Source organism: Protopterus annectens, chromosome 12.part0 (assembly GCF_019279795.1).
Source record: "Protopterus annectens isolate FY-2018-M chromosome 12.part0, PAN1.0, whole genome shotgun sequence".
NCBI classification, from domain to species: Eukaryota; Metazoa; Chordata; order Ceratodontiformes; family Protopteridae; genus Protopterus; species Protopterus annectens.
The window spans coordinates 393,154,653-393,170,828 of record NC_056746.1 but is presented as its reverse complement, the minus strand read 5'-3'; the positions used below and the strand labels follow the sequence as shown (position 1 = coordinate 393,170,828).

The 16,176-nt window shown below is 37.9% G+C and overlaps 1 protein-coding gene across 3 annotated transcripts in view; it reads right to left on the bottom strand.

The window, feature by feature from the left end:
* Positions 1-16,176, bottom strand: part of MMD2 (monocyte to macrophage differentiation associated 2) — a 757,289-nt gene that overhangs the window by 225,812 nt on the left and 515,301 nt on the right. The gene's annotated exons all lie outside the window — the stretch shown is intronic.

Here is a 16,176-nt window from a genome sequence, read left to right as displayed (position 1 = left end):
CTACAATGTTATAAACATCAGGATTACCCTGTAAAAGTGTCCAATTTCTTCTTATAATTTCCTTAATGGAACTACTATCACAGGACATATCCAATAAAAGCATTGGACTACTGTTAGAAAAAGTAGTCTTATTATTTATATTACTATAAACACTTTCTTTTTGTGCTAAAATGGGCTTAAACACTGTTTTTCTAATTACTTAACTTGCAGAACATATCAAACCAGCTTCTCTATAACTTCTTTCCTTAAACCTGTAAATAGTATTGACCATCTCTTTATAAAATTCATCATCTCTAGATATTAATGTACAAGCCTGAATAAATTGTCCTTTAGGGATGTTCCTTTTCATAAACATAGGATGCCCACTTTTATAATGTAGATAACTATTAGAAAAAGTCTCTTTTCTATAACCTCTGCTATCAATTGACTTGTTTAGTAAGTCCAGTTCTAAGAATAAGTCCAAAAAACTGTACATGTCATCAGCTTCACCTTTACTGGACTTTAAATAATCTGAGATCTCATTTAATTCATTAATAAAAACACCAACCTCACTCTGTGAAATGTCAACTATAAAAAATAAGTTATCCACAAAATATTTATAAAATAATGTGTTGTTAAAGAAATGTAAAATAGTAATTTCCCAATAAACTAAAACAAGATTTGCAAAGGATGGGGCTACAGAAGAGCCCATAGCTACCCCCGTAACTGTTTGTAATATTCTCTATCAAACATAAAATAATTATTTTCTAAAACTAATTCCATCAATAAACAATATAAACTAACTTCCTTGTTAGAAAATGTATTTGTTTTTATTAAAAAGGATCTTAAAGCTTCCGTTCCCTTGTCCTGTGGAGGGTCTACTTTGTTTTGTTAAATCTCATTTCACTGAATTTCATTTCACCCCAACCACTTCGCTGATAACTCAAATTACTGAAAACTCATTTCACTGAACTGCAGTTAGTATACATGGCACTGTGTAGAGTACTGTAAGGCTATATAAGGTATATGCCCTTTTCCCCACTGGAGTGCAATCCTGGAGTTAGTATATATAGTTAGGGGGTGTGTGGGGTGCACAGCCCCCCCACATCGGGGGGTGTGGGGGCACAGCCCCCCAATTAGTTTGAGCACATATTGTCTTCTGGAGAGAGTTAGTCATTGGTCTTGTAACTGTGCATGTGTATTGTTTAAAATGTATTGTTTTGAAGTTTTTGGTAAAATACAATATAAAACAAACAAGGTATTGCTGCACACCCCCTATTGTAATGCCTTCCCTGGTAAGGTCAGACCACAAAATGGTCTCCTTTGAAGTAAAAATAAAACCTGGATTCCCAGCTAACCGGGAATATTCAGAAACTATTCTAAGTATAACCTCCTGCTATTAAGTGAGAACCTGGCAAATTTCATTTCAAGCCCCCATAAACCCTGAGAACACTTCTAACTATGGAGAACTGTTCACAGAAACCCTGTACAAACATGGTAATAGCTGCATAGAGGCAGCTGTACCCACCAGGAAGAAGTACAGAACTAACTAAAAAAAAGCCACACTGGTGGAATCATGTATAACAGGAGGAAGAAAATCATGGCAAAAATTATGAGGTGCAGCACCCAGCAGGATAAAAGAACTCTCATTGCACTAAAAAAACAACCCAGAGAACAAATAAAGTCTACCAAAGCCAAATTTGAGGTAAGTTTGGCCTCCCAGGCCAGGGACAACCACAAAGCATCTATGTCTGGAACCTCAAAGGCAATACACAATTGTGTGCAGAGCTCATTGTAAATGGAGCCACTTATACTGAGCCAGAAGATATAGTAAACCTCCTGGCTGATAAATTCAGCTCCAACTTTACTCCTCTCTCCCCTCAACCTTCCCTCAGGAAATATCCTCAAATATAACACCCCCTACCATCATTAGGGAACAGGTCCTTAATCCTCTCTCTAAGACCAGGAACACTGCATCAATAGGCACAGACAATATCCCCGGATGCTTTCTAAATAGCATGAAACATGACTTATCTGGGCCTCTGGAATTACTATTTAACTGTAGCCTCCAAACTGGCTTTGTGCCTCATGAATGGAGAAAGGCAACAGTCATCCCTCTGCACAAAGGTGAGCCATCTACAGACCCTGGAAACTACAGAGCCATAAGTCTCACTAGTCTTATCTGTAAAGCCCTGGAAAGAATTATCATGGAGATTATCAATAGAGATATAGTAAACCTCCAGACACTGGACCCAACCCAATTTGGTTTCGTCAAGGGCAGATCATGCTTACTCAACCTGGTGGACTTCTTTGAGAAGGTCACCAAAGCAATGGATGAGGGAAAAATAATTCACACTGCCTAACTTGACCTGGCCAAGGCATTTGACACAATATCCCACTCAGGCGTTGTTGACAAACTCAGGAGGTTAGGTACAAATCTGTATGTCACCCGGTAGATAGCCAACTGGCTCACACACAGGACCCAGGAAGTTAGAATTGGGGAGTCCACCTTTACAAAGAGGCCAGTCACAAGTGGAGTCCTTCAGGGATCAATCCTTGGTCTGCTCCTTTTTGGCATTTACTTCTCAGAAATCAAGGCTAATGTCCCCATCTGACTAAATTTGCAGATTATTGGAAATTAGGAGCTGTCATTGAATCTCACACTGACACAAATGTTCTCCAGGAGGGACTGACATAGACAAACAACTGGTGTCAGAGTCATGGACTAAAACTAAATGCCAAGAAATGCATAATAGTATCCTTTGGGATGTCATCCATCTCTGGTAACTATCATATTGACAACACACCCCTTAAAGTTGATCCAGTAGTCAGGTACTTACGGACAAACATAGCTAGTAATCTAGCCTTTGATCATCACATGTCTACAGTGGTGAATAAATCATTCTATCTTGTGCAACTTATAAACAAAGGTATAGCATCTAAGTCCAAGGAAGTCATTGTTCCACTATATTCAGCATTCATCAGATCTATCATTGAATACAATGCCCCATTTGGTATGTACTTAACCAGGCATATCCAACATCTGGAATGTCCACAGATGTTCCTCACTAAAAGAATACAGGGTGTAAGTAATATGTCCTGTGCAGACCACCTCAAGGCCCTAGCCCTACATTCTGTTTCCTACAGGTTTTTGAGGGGAGATAATACCTCTCAACCTGGAAACATCAAAAATCTGGACAAGGCCCATGAAAAATAGGTACAAATCTGTATGCTGATTAACATCTAATTTGCATACATAATTATGTAACCCCACCCACTCCAATGGAATTGTGGGATATCAACTTTCCCCCTGCAGACATCCCAATGTCCCATTACCTGGCTCACCCCATTTACCATAGACACTAAACTGTGCATACTGCTTTGTTTCTACAATGATTATTTGGATTTTATTTTTACATTTTACAGCACAACAATGCAGAAACACTAATAGACATCTGGTAAACAAAGCAATACTGTTTCACAATGAAAATAGGCTTGGCATTAAAACTTATCTGCCCTTGAAACTCACATTCATTGAAACAGCATTGAAACCCACACCACATCCAAAGAAAATGCATCTGGCCAGTGGTGGATAAAGATTACCTTTGGGTTATTTTCAAATCCTTGGCCCCTTGCGCACAAAACAAGAAACATACATGTGTTATTTTCTTTGATACACCTTCCTGACTGAGCGCATTTTAAATTTATTGTTTGAACATTTTTCCAGTAGGCTGTACTGTAGGCAATGAAACAAAAAGCATGAACCAATAATGACAAAACTGCCCAATTCAAAACATTTCCATCATAAAAGTCTACTTCCACACCCACACTATAAATAGAATGACAGTAGTGTAAGCCATAGGCATCTTGCACAGTGTCTCGCACTTATTTTCAATTTCATATTTTTTTGGGGGGGACAAAATGTCAAAAACCAAGGACACATTTTAAACATTGCTTGTATAATTTTGTAAAGTTGCTATAATAAAATGTTGTGTTACCACCATGCATTTCACTGGCAAGTTTTGAACCCAGGACCCTATGCACTACGGTCAGAACATACCACTATGCCAAATCAGCATCTTCCTGAAACATAGGAAGACAAACTTAATGGCTATCATTTAGTGAATTAATTTCTCACTTCTCACCATAGCTTTCAACCTCTTAGCACAAAAAACCTGGACAAAGCCAATAATGAGGAATACAAATTCAGTTCTCACTTCTCACTATAGCTCTCAACCTCTTAGCACAAAAAACCTGGACAAACAAAGACAATAATAAGGGAAAATAAATTCAGTTCTCACTTCTCACCATAGCTCTCAACTCTTAGCACAAAAAATCCTGGGCAGAGCTCAAAAGTGGTGGTGGCTAGTGACTTTAGGCTCTTTTTACCCTGTACCCAATGTACAGGGTTTGAGTCTGAGTACCTCACACACACACACACACACACACACACACACACACACACACACACACACACATGAAAAGAAATCCTTTCTGACAGCTTCTCTGTGCAGTAAGGGAAATAAAACACACCAGTCTCGGCGAGGAACTGTGCAGAAAATAAAAACACACACACCAGTCTCTGCACACACTTACCTTTCCTCCATGCGAGTGAGGAAAATAAAAGAAATCCTTTCTGCATGGATCACACACACAATGGCTTCTCTATGCAGCAAGGAAAATAAAAACACACACACTCCAGTCTCGGTGAGGAACGGCTTCTCTGTGCAGCAACTAAAATAAAAACACACACACCCACTAGTCTTGGGGAAAAAAAATCCTTTCTGACAGTTTCAAATAAAAGAAATACTTTCTGACGGCTTCTCTGTGCAGCTAGGAAAATAAAAACACACACACACCAGTCTTGGGGAAAAGAAATCCTTTCTGACAGCTTCTCTGTGCAGCAAGGAAAATAAAACATACACACACTGAGGAAAATAAATCCTTTCTGACGACTTCTCTGTGCAGCAAGGAAAATAAAACATACCAGTCTCGACGAGGAACAGCTTCTCTGTGCAGAAAATAAAAACACAAACACCAGTCTCGGCATACACTTACCTTTACTCCGTGCAAGCCAGGAACGAGGAAAATAAAAGAAAACCTTTCTGCACACACTTCTTCTCTGTGCAGAGCGAGGAAATCAAGGCAGGCTTCTAAATAAAATAAATCCTTCTCCATGCAATAAAATAAATCCTTCTCCATGCAGCCAGCAGTGAGGAAATCCAGGCTTCTAAATACAAGAAATCCTTTCCGCACATACTTACTTCCGGCGAGCCTTCTAAATGAAAATACAGCCTTGCTTTCTGTTCCCACCCTCGGAAAGCATTTGAACTGTGCAAAGCTTGATTCCAACAGGCTGGTAGCTATAATGAGCTGACGTCATCATGCACATAATGACGTCAGCTCACAATGTGTAAAAAATAAAAAACAATTAAAAAATAAAGAAAAAAATCAGAAATGAAGGGGTGCCACTCGAGAATCATGGCACCCCATTATTTGGACCCCAAAACTCAGTAAAAACGGAGTAATTCGGGACAGTTGGGAGGTATGGGGGAGATCTATGCCTGGCATACAGGGCATTGTCAGACCCCACTCTGATGGACCTCCTGCATATACACAAAACAAACAGTACCCAAATTACACATTCTAAAGACTTAAACCTTGCCTGTGATATAAATAGGACCTGCTGGAGAGATAGGTATGTATCCCAGAGACTGACCTATCTATGGAACAGGCTCCCCATCCATGTGAAGCAGAGTTCCTCCCTAATCCAATTCAAGTGCAACTTGGACAATTGGATGGGAAACCGGAAATTCATCCCTGATTTGGCACCTATGTCTCTGATGCCAACAGGTAACCTGTAAATGGTTCATCTCCCAGGCCCATATTTACACTTATCAAGGGTATCAGAACTTGTCAGAGATTTGGGATGCATGGCTAGGCTTAAAAAGGCCCTTGTGGTTATTAGCCTAGTAAGCACCTATGAACCTATGAACCTATGTGAAGCCATAAATGTATCACGCAATACATCAGTCTCAGTGACTTTATACACTTTAGGTAAACAGTTAAGGGACTATGGCATATATGATACATGCATTCCATTTACAAAGATGGAAAGTGTAGTGTTATTTAATTATTGCAGAAAATAGATTTTATATAGTATCCCATAATAAAAGTTAATTGCTGCTGCTTGGAATTGAACCCACACACAGCTAAGCTGATTTGCAAAATTGCCTAATGCGATGATCAAGAGATATTGGAGGATGCATGTGTGCTTGATATATATATATATATATATATATATATATATATATATATATATATATATATATATAGGTAAACTCAAAAGACAGGCACAGCAGATCAGCAAGAGATGTTTATTTTCACTCCTCGAACAAACCTCACAGAACAGAAACAAAAACAATAACGCTGCTACAGTTCTCAGCGCGTTTTTGTCGACATGCACTTCATCAGAAAAGCTAAACAGTGCTCAGTGTGCTAAATTTATAAGTCAGATGTTATTTGAATCTACCAATGGTGTCTCCTAACTAATTAAAATGTTAATACATTCAATTAACATCCTTGTTGAAATTGCAGATTTCTTAACAAAATCAAAGAAACAATATCACCATCTAGTGGTGAAACAAAAACTTTACAGGCAGGAATACATAGTAAAAATATATATAAATATTGTATGCTCTAAAAACCATTTTAATTAATACATAAAAAATGTACCTGTGTGCAAAATGTTTGAAAAACATATAAAAATGTATGTATGAAAAATATTAAAATGTGTGTATATATATATATATATATATATATATATATATATATATATATATATAAGTACAACTGATATATGGGTGAGTGGTTATAATTTGGCTGATCTCAACTTTAATACAGGTTTTAGAGAGATCATTTACTTTAAACCTGGGTGACTGCTAGCCTCAAGCATTAATTGCCAAAATAACTCTCTGTATTCTAAAGAGGCCTCCCAAAGACCACCCCTGGGATCGGGGGGGTAATACCTCTTTGACGAAGAATAGGAATTTTGCAGATTTACATGTTAAAGTATGTTTAAACAAAGCGTTGTTAGTGTTTGCCTTCCTTACATCATATAGGTGCTCATACACCCTTTGTCTCAGCCTTCTCTCGGTTTTCCCTATATAAAAGGAATCACATGCCTCAGAGGTCACCATGTATACCAAACCACAAGTATTGCAATTTGCAAATCCTTTAGTGGTGATAATTTTGCCTCTGCTTTTCAAATATATTTTCTCACCTTCATTGATGTTGACACAATAATGACAGCTTCCACAAAGTTCAGATTCAAATCTGAAAAACTGGCAAACCTATTCCACTTGTCATTAATAATATTTTTAAGTATGTTGGTTTCGCCATTGAAAGTAATAGTCAAAGCTGAATAATAGTGTTTTATATCTCCTGGAGAATTGTTTTTAGTGTTGGTGTTGCCAAAATTTTTTGTTGAATTCCCCAGGATAGGCAAAAACCTTGTGGTCCTGGCTGTTTTTATTTCTTGTATCAGTCTTTCTAACAAATCATCGGGGTAACCTCTTTCTCGAAACATACTTGCAATAAATTCCCATTCTATCTGGAAATCTGTCTCATCTGAGGTCATCCTACTAGCTCTTACTAGCTGACCCTTGACAATTGCCTTCTTTTGATAAGGGGGTGAGAACTAGAAAAATGCAAGTATGTGTTAGAAAAGGTCTCCTTCCCATAAATTTTAGATTTCAACCCCTGATTTGTTCTCTGTATGCTCACATCTAAAAAACTAAGTTGGGAACTGTCTATTTTGTAAGTAAATTTTAGAAAATCGGTGGTATGTGAGACATATTCGTAAAACTCAAGAAACTGGTCAGCAGTGCCATTCCAAAAAAAGACAAATGTCGTCCAAAAAATGACCATAGTAATTCCACAAAATTTTGAAATGGGAATTGAAAACGAATTTATTTTCCCAACTGAGTAATATAATGTTGGCATATAAGGGGGCACAATGTGCACCCATGGCTACACCCTTTAATTGTCTGTAATACTCACCCTGAAAGTATATAAAATTGTTTTTCAAAATTAAGTCCATAAGAATCAAACAGGTACGAAACTTGTTAAAAGAAATGGAAATTTGACTCTCCAAAAATTGCTCAAACCATAAAAGACCTGTTTCATGGGGAATACAAGTAAATAGGTCCACCACATCCAAAGAAATAAGAAATGGGGTATTTGTTTTCTGTAGGGCATCAATGTGTTTCAAAAAATCCCATGAGTCTTTTAAAATGTTGAAATGTTCCAATATAAATGGCTTCAAATGGAAGTCAATATATTTGGCTAGGGGGGCTGTCAAGGAGTCCTCTGCTGTAACAATGGGTCTAAGAGGTGGGTCCAAATGGTTCTTGTGGACCTTGGGTATATCAAAAGTAGAAGGAATTTTTGGTTTCTCAACATGTAGGTAGTTGTAAGTTTCTAAGTCAATAAGCCCCTCAAGAAGTAAGTCGTTAAGACATATTGAAGCTTTCCTTTTCGCAATGTTAAACTCATTCAAGGACACTCTTTCATATGTATTTTCATCATTCAACATGTTTAGCATTTTGACTTCATAGTCTATTTGGTCCATCAGAACCACCCCTCCTCCTTTATCAGGCTTCATGACGCTGAGATTCTTGTCTGTTCTACAAGAATCAAGGATGTTGAATTCATCCTTTGTGAGATTGGGGGGTACTTTATTAAATGTAAGCTCATCTCTAACACGCTTCTCTAAAACATTTTCAAAATTTTTGAGCTGTGGATGTAACGGTGGGTTAAAAGTACTCTTTTTCATTAAAATACTAGTACTCTCTCTTTTATCTAAACCATTAAAAAGTATCTCAAAGTTCTTTTGTCTCACAAACATTTTAACATCCACCAATAAATCAACCATGTTGGCTATATATAGGTAAGGTATGCCTATTCAGTCATGTGTGTCTCAAGCTCATATGAACTAGTGCCCTGAAATTTGTTAAAATTAACTAAATTTCAGATGTATTATAATCTTGCTTGCATTCATACCTGAGCCATACTTATTCCATGCCTCTCTGAGGTGTGCCAATCATTCCTGATGTGCCTCCTTATTTCTAGCTATATCTTCAGCATCTGTACAGAACAGAAGACAGAAAAAAGAAGCATAATGAAAAAGTGTATTGTCTGGCCATTCCATGGTATTGTATTGGCTAGTGATGGCTCGCTATACTTAAAACAACTCAGGGAGGTCAGCAGTTCTAAATTCTGCCTCCCATAGGCTCAAAAGGTCCTGCTTGTGCCTCTTCATGTTACTGTAATGATGATGACATTGTCCACCAGTGCATGAAATGCTAATTACACTGGTGACAGCCTTGGCCAAGCCATTTAAAGCCTCAGCCTTGTAGTGAGACCTGGTAGAGTCCTTCCTGCAGAAGCTTACGGCTGTAGTGCTTTATGAGGAGTGCCACAAAAATCCAGGGATCCTCTTGACACCACCTTTAGGCTCTGAATAAAACACCACCTTCACATTTGCCTGTCCTGTCTTCTGAAGATATAGAAATATGGCAGTGAATTGGTGACGATTTCAGATCCCACATGTACCAGTCTAGGAGCAGTGACGTGCAACCCTGCCAAATGCATTTGTGTGATAGAAAGCACACAAATGGCCTGACAAAGAAATTGGGTATGATTGCTTCAACACTCACTCAAATGTGTGACAGTGAGACTTAGCCATGTGTGATGCTCAATGTATTTACATGTGTTTTGTTGCGAAATCTTCAAATCCTTTTTGATGATGATATCTGAATTAATTTTCCAAAGATATAGCATCACTTCTGGCCATGCTCTCTGTTATGGTGGATGGTAACAATTCACGCATATGACACATTGATATGACATTTAAGAACATATGATCCTGGTAATAAGCAGTGTTGATAAAAGATAAAATTATACAAATTAGGACATAATGGGTTGGTGGAACATGCATTTAACAAACTTTGACTGATAGCACCTGGGAATTGAAGTCATGACTAAAAAAAAGGCCAAACTGCCAGTTTATGTTTATTAACTCTTAATGCCACAGGAGAACTAACATGTGTAACATGTATGCTGAAGTACAACAATTTCAATGAGTGGAGATCTAATTATGATAAGCCTCTATGTGTTTGACTTTCACTTGTTAAGTTACTAGAGTTATATGTATGAACCAGTATTACTGCTGTAAATCACTGCTCTATGCACTGATTTGAATGAGCTGAGCAAAACATGTCAAGGAAGATGCCATACATACTTTACATGTCATACTGTTGTATACACCTAATAATGATATTTGTGTTTAGTCACATTTTTTTTCAAAAACTATTCTGAAGACTATATGTATGCAAGTGTAGTTTAAATTGTGATCATTGTTATGCTTACCATACTTCTCATAGATTATAGCTGACTTATTTAACAATCATTACAAAGAGTTGGGTTGCAAACTTCTTTTTTCTAATTGATGGTTGCACTTCATGTTAAATTCCTAATAAAAAAGTTTGTGACAATAGTTATTCTGACTCCCTCAGTAAAAATATCTGTAATCTGGATTTGAATACTGCATCATATCCATTGTTGCTCCAAACATTTGTGATCAGTACTCTCATGATACATTTCTGAAATGACGGTATTATGATTTGCATTTATTTAGAAATGTGTTATTTGTATGTTTAAGTTTTACATACTTTAAATGACTTACACACACTTTGTACTCAAAGGCACATTAACTGTTAAAGATCATGTGTAGCTTCCCATCCTACCTCTCTAAATGTCTCTTAAGTGCTGTCCTTCTAATATCCTAGTTATGTTAGTCCATTCCAGTGCAGAAAAGCAAAAACATTTGCTTTCTAAATGTTAAAAAAAATGATAAAAAGTACAGCTTGTGGGATGCCAATTGCATGCCTTCTATGGCTGGTGTCATCACACCTATCAGTGTGATGACATAATCTTGGTGTCTGAAGTGGATAGGGTATTCAAAAAATAGAGATGGTATGAAAAAAGAAAAAAAAAGCAACAGAACAGACAATCCTGGTGCAACCAGAACTTAAGAAATACATAAAGGTATTCCCTAAACATTATTTAATAGTGGTCACCCTATTCCTTTTCTGTTGTTCCATGTATTTCCATTACTGTTATTCTGAGCAGTGAAAGCCATGGGTCAGCAGATGAAGGGAGAGGAAAAATACTCATTTCTGTTTTTTTTTTTAAATGAATGTACTTGTTTTTGCTTATATATTCTACTGTTGGCTTATAGCCACATAACACAGGGAAAAGGACATGTCTGCATACATGTAAAACTGCCTCTGTTTCTGTGATGTCTGTTACCAAGCCATACTGAGGAAACAGAAGGGGGAAGGATTCCAAGTTCCAACCCCAACATCATAGCCAAATGGAAGAAAGGGCTGCAACATTGGGGATGACAGCAATCTTTTTAAAGGCAAATTTTCACTTAAAATCATTACTTTAAATAAATATATGTCCAGAAAGCCCCATGCCACTGGTAAGTTGGGCAAAAATGTAGAAACAAAATGCATAGTCTGTATTTCAGTTTCATGCATTTGCACATGATCTTTAAGCATATATTCATAAAGGTGGAATAAAGGCTATCTCCTAAGTAATTCAATGTGATCTTAAACTTCTTTTAAGTCTATTCTCCCTGATACACCCTCTGTAAGTGTACATCAAAATGGCAGGAGTGTTAAACATTTAATTCTTCATGCACTACATTGTGTATATCCTCACACCATGTTTTCCTGCCCAGCACTTTCAGCAGATTGTGTGATTTGTGAATGATAAGGATCTGACACCTAATTTACATATTCATTATTTTCAGGGGGTTAGTCTGCACTATATAAGCACAACCTGGGGTAAGAAACTTGCAAGGTAGTAGGGAAGACTGCTTGGATTTATACTCTTTATATACTGCTATGTGACTGCTGCAAGTTGCATTATTTTTGGCAACCTTTACCACAAATACTATCAAGCTATGTGATGGCTCTTTACAAGTAAAAGTTACACAGTTTTGTTGTTATCATTTTTTAGTATGATTTTGCAACATATGCAAAAGGCTTTGGAAGTTTTTACCTACATTAGTAAAGATTCCTGGCAATTCTTGGAAAAGTTAAATGGGGTGGACAACAGCAGTGATCTAATTATGGTCACAGTGGATGTATGTAATTTATTTTCAGTAATACCCCATGATGAGGGACTAAAAGGGTTAGAACAACAGTTATTTAGAACCCAAAAATTTGACCAGGATCAAATTAATAAATATGTCACCTTGATGGTGGTAGTACTTAAAGGTAATTACATGCATTTTGAGGGGCAATTTTACAAACAAGTCAAGGGGGTAGCAATGGGGGCAGCGTGTGCCCCCATATTTGCAAATTAATTATGTCATTTTGGGAGCAAAAATATGTTATGCAAAGTCCCTTTGCCCCTAAGATAATACATTACACTTTGTTTTTGGATGACCTGTTTCTGATTTGGAAGGGTTCTGAGATTGAATTAAATGAGTTTTTGGTTTACCTCAATGATACTGCAGATTTTTTGAAGTTTACTTATGAATATCACAGAAAAAATATTACCTATCTGGACATGGATTTAAAAATTGATCAAGATGGTAAGAGTTTTATCACTAATATATACAGAAAACCGACATTTTCTAACTCATACCTAGATTATGACAGCTGGCTTGCGCACCATCAGAAGAAATCTGTAGTTAAGGGACAGTTGGTGTGGGCTGCCAGGCTGATTAACCAGCAAGAAGATTTCTTAAGAGAAACAGAGTTCATAATCCAGTTATTTGATCAAAGGGGTTATCCTAGTAGTCTATTGAATGAAATTTGTATGGAAGTAACAAATAAGCATGACAGTGGGATTTACAAGCCCATTTTAGGACATAAAACTAGGACATTACCAGATAGGGGAATTTTAAGTAAATACGATGACATTCAAACTAGTTTAATCATTACTTTTAACCAAGATGCAAACATCATATTTAACATTATCAAGAACAACTGGGATATTTTATAATTTGAATCGAATGTTGTGCTTAGAGTGGGTAAAAATCCCAGATTGGTATACAGGAAGGATAGGTCATTCAAGGACATTTTGTTAACAAATTTGGTACATGAATGTTGTAACAGAAAACTAGGTAATTTTAAGTGCAATAATTGTATTTATTGCTCCTACATTATGGACACTGGAGGACTTTTCAGGTTGAACAATAGGAATATTTTTATTAATGGACATTTTAACTGTAATAGTGTTAATGTTGTATACATGGCAAAATGCCAACAATGTCCCATATTTTACATAGGAAAAACTTGTAGAAAATTCAAGAACAGAATTGGAGAGCATTTGGGTGACATAAAATACAGTAGGTTAACTAGTGCAATGAGTAGGCATGTGCAGGATCAAAAAGAACACACTTTTAAGTTCCTGGTAATACAACAGCTTAAAAAGACCTACAGGGAAAATGTCTAGATATACATTTGGACATCAGTGAGCTGAAATGGCAGCTGCATTTGAATGCTGTGGAGTATCCAGAAATTAATGACATGACTAGCATAGCCAGTATTTTAAAGTTAAAAAGTATTTTAGGATAGTGTTTTAATTCATACACACAACACTCTTTTTAGCATGTATAGGTTGAGTTTATATTATGTTTTACCTTTCATGTTTTAAAGCCTTCTATTAAATTAAACAATTAAAAATGATTAACTGGGGAGGGGTACACACATACAAATGGCTGGGATGTTGCATTCATTTGTTCTGATGAAGTCCCTTGCAGTTGGAGAAGAAACCGCTTAGCTTATGGAATATTGTTTTACCTGTGGTTTTTGAACTATTAAAGTGGTGTATTTCTACATCATGCCTGCTTGTTCCATTTGCTGGTTTGGTTCTTCAATTTGTTATTATTTTTCCCATATAGGGGATATGCCACCAAAAAATATCTGGGCCATGTAAATGAGCATTCTCCAGTGCTGAGAATGAAGTTATACTGCAGGCCCTCCATCAATACTCACACCTATTACTGAAAGTCATAGCTGATAAGCCCTCCTGTGAATGTATCTGGTGGCAGGAGGTCAGTGATGTGAATGCAGTGGGGGGCCATGGCAATGGCTACAGAGATATCAGACATCAGGTCAGTGACATGATCAACAAGCCCAAAAAGAGAGCCAATGCTATCAAGCAGGAATGGAGGGATATAGGTGGTGGTCCTGCTACTGAATCAACACTCACTGAGATGGAGGACTTCCTGTCTACTCTAAGGGATCTAGGCAGCTCATTGGGGCTTCCCAGTGTTGTGCTGGATGTGGGTGTAGAGATGGAAGATGACTAGAGGGTGTCTACTGATGATGTTCCAGGTAGGACATATATATATATATATATATATATATATATATATATACATATATATATATATATATATATATATATATATATATATATAGGTTCAATACATAATCTCAAAATTTTGAAATATCGAATTTCAAAATCTCGATAGCATATAGCTGGAACCCTTAAATACCGAAAGACCAGAAGCGTGAATTTCAAAATCCTGAAGTTCGGAGATGTTGAAGTAGCGCTTCTGGTGTTGCAGTTTGTGAATGGATTGGTGGAAGGTCAGGTAAGTATCTATGTTTGAGTGTGTTGGTTAGGGGCTTTAGTTTGTGTGTAAGTGTGTGTTGTGACTGTGGTGTGTGTGTACAAGGGGAATGTAGGTGTGTAGTGGTATTTTCGTGTGTTTGTCTGTGTAGTGCGACCTTGGAGTTAGAATATTTAAGTAGGGGGGTGTGGGGGGCACAGCCCCCCCCACATGGGGGGTGCAGGGGGGATTGCCACCCTGCTTGCATGTAGTGTAGGTTTGTGTGTTTGTCTTTTGGGTGAAGCTGTGTGTATGTGTATGTGTGCAGTGCATGTTTAGTGTCATGTTCGGGATTTTAAATTCCGCACTTCTGGTCTTCCGGTCTTCTCATCTTTTGGGTATCGGTATTATGGGTTTTTAGTCTTATGTAGTCTGCCCAGAGTTTGGACATAGTCAGTATGCCTATGCATATCTGTGGCATAGAGCTCTCTGATATAGGCCAGGTTGAGAGTGACATAGTTGATCCTGGTAGTGTGGTTACTTCAGTTGCTGACTCTCCCCCTAGCCACTGTGAGAGTGAAGAACCACATAGGGGTGTTGGTAGAGGTGCTCAGAGGAGGAATGTTTTCCTCCCTCCCCCAATGTTGGTATTTCAGTAGGTGCCATGCAACATATGTGTAGGGCCATGATGGAGGTACAGGCAAGTTCTACCAGGACCTCAGAAGAGATAGTCAGAAAACTGCATGTCATGCATTCTGATGTGTCAGTCTGCATGAACCATGTTTGTCAGTCCTTGGACTGGATGAATGGCACATTGGATAGTGGGGTGTATGCAACTGAAAGTCTGCTGGAGGAGGGTCAGCATCCATGTAACCAAAGAGCCATCACATCAAGAGGTGTTAGCAGATATGGCTATGCCAGATCCCATTCCCGTATAGGCACTGCTTCCACTGCTCCATCAGTGACTGAATTGTCCACATCCAGATGTGGTAGATCACATGGTTGTGGATGTAGTTGTAATGACAGCTTGTCCAGTAGACATAATTCACATTCTGGTAGCACCCCAATTTCTAGCCAGGATCATGAAATTAGTAGTGCAACTCTTGGGAGAGGTGGTTCATGCGGTTTGGTGTGGTGACAGTGAACTGCAACCTCTACCATGTACTGCTCACACCTGTTCAGGATGGTATGGCACAGTGCTAGCACAAGTGTTTTGATTGTGTTCATGCAGACCCATGCACAGTACTGGAAATGAATACTTGCTATTAACCTGATTTCACACACACACACACACACACACACACACACACACACACACACACACACACACACACACACACACACACAACACACACACACACTCACTTCTTTGATATCAGGCTTGCCCTCCTGTAACCCCCTCTCCCATACTCTGTGCAAGTGATGATGACTATGCCCTGACCTTTGTACATTCCTTTGTGACTTAGGGTTGCCTATGTCCATTGCAAAGAGAGGATAGCTAATGCTTGCTTAGTCAGATGATTGCTTTAATCAAAAGTATTCTACTGAGTGACACT